The sequence below is a fragment of the Musa acuminata genome, unplaced genomic scaffold, assembly GCF_036884655.1.
Source record: "Musa acuminata AAA Group cultivar baxijiao unplaced genomic scaffold, Cavendish_Baxijiao_AAA HiC_scaffold_677, whole genome shotgun sequence".
NCBI lineage: Eukaryota > Viridiplantae > Streptophyta > Magnoliopsida > Zingiberales > Musaceae > Musa > Musa acuminata.
Genome location: NW_027020913.1, coordinates 35,001 through 37,500, shown reverse-complemented (window position 1 = coordinate 37,500; position 2,500 = coordinate 35,001).

Below are 2,500 nucleotides of genomic sequence, written 5' to 3'. Positions count from 1 at the left end.
GCCATCTCAGCACCCTGGAACCCCCCGGGTGGCACAGGGCTGGATGGGGCTTTCGTATAGCAGGGACGGTGCTGCCTCTCGCTTCGCTCGCTGTTCGCCGCTCGCCGCTCGCTCGCGCAGCCAAAAATGGCCAGTTTTGGCCCGTTTTGGCCAGTTTTTGGCCTGTTTTTGCGTTGCGCGGTGACCATCTTGAGCGGAGCAAAATGTCAGCCATCTCAGCACCCTGGAACCCCCCGGGTGGCACAGGGCTGGATGGGGCTTTCGTATAGCAGGGACGGTGATGCCTCTCGCTTCGCTCGCTGTCCGCCGCTCGCTGCTCGCTCGCGCAGCCAAAAATGGCCAGTTTTGGCCCGTTTTTGGGCCGTTTTGGCCTGTTTTTGGGCTGTTCTTGCGTCGCGCGGTGACCGTCGTGAGCGGAGCAAAATGTCAGCCATCTCAGCACCCTGGAACCCCCCGGGTGGCACAGGGCTGGATGGGGCTTTCGTATAGCAGGGACGGTGCTGCCTCTCGCTTCGCTCGCTGTCCGCCGCTCGCCGCTCGCTCGCGCAGCCAAAAATGGCCAGTTTTGTCCCGTTTTTGGGCCGTTTTGGCCTGTTTTTGGGCTGTTCTTGCGTCGCGCGGTGACCGTCGTGAGCGGAGCAAAATGTCAGCCATCTCAGCACCCTGGAACCCCCCGGGTGGCACAGGGCTGGATGGGGCTTTCGTATAGCAGGGACGGTGCTGCCTCTCGCTTCGCTCGCTGTCCGCCGCTCGCCGCTCGCTCGCGCAGCCAAAAATGGCCAGTTTTGGCCCGTTTTTGGGCCGTTTTGGCCAGTTTTTGGCCTGTTCTTGCGTCGCGCGGTGACCGTCGTGAGCGGAGCAAAATGTCAGCCATCTCAGCACCCTGGAACCCCCCGGGTGGCACAGGGCTGGATGGGGCTTTCGTATAGCAGGGACGGTGCTGCCTCTCGCTTCGCTCGCTGTTCGCCGCTCGCCGCTCGCTCGCGCAGCCAAAAATGGCCAGTTTTGGCCCGTTTTGGCCAGTTTTTGGCCTGTTTTTGCGTTGCGCGGTGACCATCTTGAGCGGAGCAAAATGTCAGCCATCTCAGCACCCTGGAACCCCCCGGGTGGCACAGGGCTGGATGGGGCTTTCGTATAGCAGGGACGGTGATGCCTCTCGCTTCGCTCGCTGTCCGCCGCTCGCTGCTCGCTCGCGCAGCCAAAAATGGCCAGTTTTGGCCCGTTTTTGGGCCGTTTTGGCCTGTTTTTGGCCTGTTCTTGCGTCGCGCGGTGACCGTCGTGAGCGGAGCAAAATGTCAGCCATCTCAGCACCCTGGAACCCCCCGGGTGGCACAGGGCTGGATGGGGCTTTCGTATAGCAGGGACGGTGCTGCCTCTCGCTTAGCTCGCTGTCCGCCGCTCGCCGCTCGCTCGCGCAGCCAAAAATGGCCAGTTTTGTCCCGTTTTTGGGCCGTTTTGGCCTGTTTTTGGGCTGTTCTTGCGTCGCGCGGTGACCGTCGTGAGCGGAGCAAAATGTCAGCCATCTCAGCACCCTGGAACCCCCCGGGTGGCACAGGGCTGGATGGGGCTTTCGTATAGCAGGGATGGTGCTGCCTCTCGCTTCGCTCGTTGTCCGCCGCTCGCCGCTCGCTCGCGCAGCCAAAAATGGCCAGTTTTGGCCCGTTTTTGGGCCGTTTTGGCCAGTTTTTGGCCTGTTCTTGCGTCGCGCGGTGACCGTCGTGAGCGGAGCAAAATGTCAGCCATCTCAGCACCCTGGAACCCCCCGGGTGGCACAGGGCTGGATGGGGCTTTCGTATAGCAGGGACGGTGCTGCCTCTCGCTTCGCTCGCTGTCCGCCGCTCGCCGCTCGCTCGCGCAGCCAAAAATGGCCAGTTTTGGCCCGTTTTGGCCAGTTTTTGGCCTGTTTTTGCGTTGCGCGGTGACCATCTTGAGCGGAGCAAAATGTCAGCCATCTCAGCACCCTGGAACCCCCCGGGTGGCACAGGGCTGGATGGGGCTTTCGTATAGCAGGGACGGTGATGCCTCTCGCTTCGCTCGCTGTCCGCCGCTCGCTGCTCGCTCGCGCAGCCAAAAATGGCCAGTTTTGGCCCGTTTTTGGGCCGTTTTGGCCTGTTTTTGGGCTGTTCTTGCGTCGCGCGGTGACCGTCGTGAGCGGAGCAAAATGTCAGCCATCTCAGCACCCTGGAACCCCCCGGGTGGCACAGGGCTGGATGGGGCTTTCGTATAGCAGGGACGGTGCTGCCTCTCGCTTAGCTCGCTGTCCGCCGCTCTCCGCTCGCTCGCGCAGCCAAAAATGGCCAGTTTTGGCCCGTTTTTGGGCCGTTTTGGCCTGTTTTTGGGCTGTTCTTGCGTCGCGCGGTGACCGTCGTGAGCGGAGCAAAATGTCAGCCATCTCAGCACCCTGGAACCCCCCGGGTGGCACAGGGCTGGATGGGGCTTTCGTATAGCAGGGACGGTGCTGCCTCTCGCTTCGCTCGCTGTTCGCCGCTCGCTCGCGCAG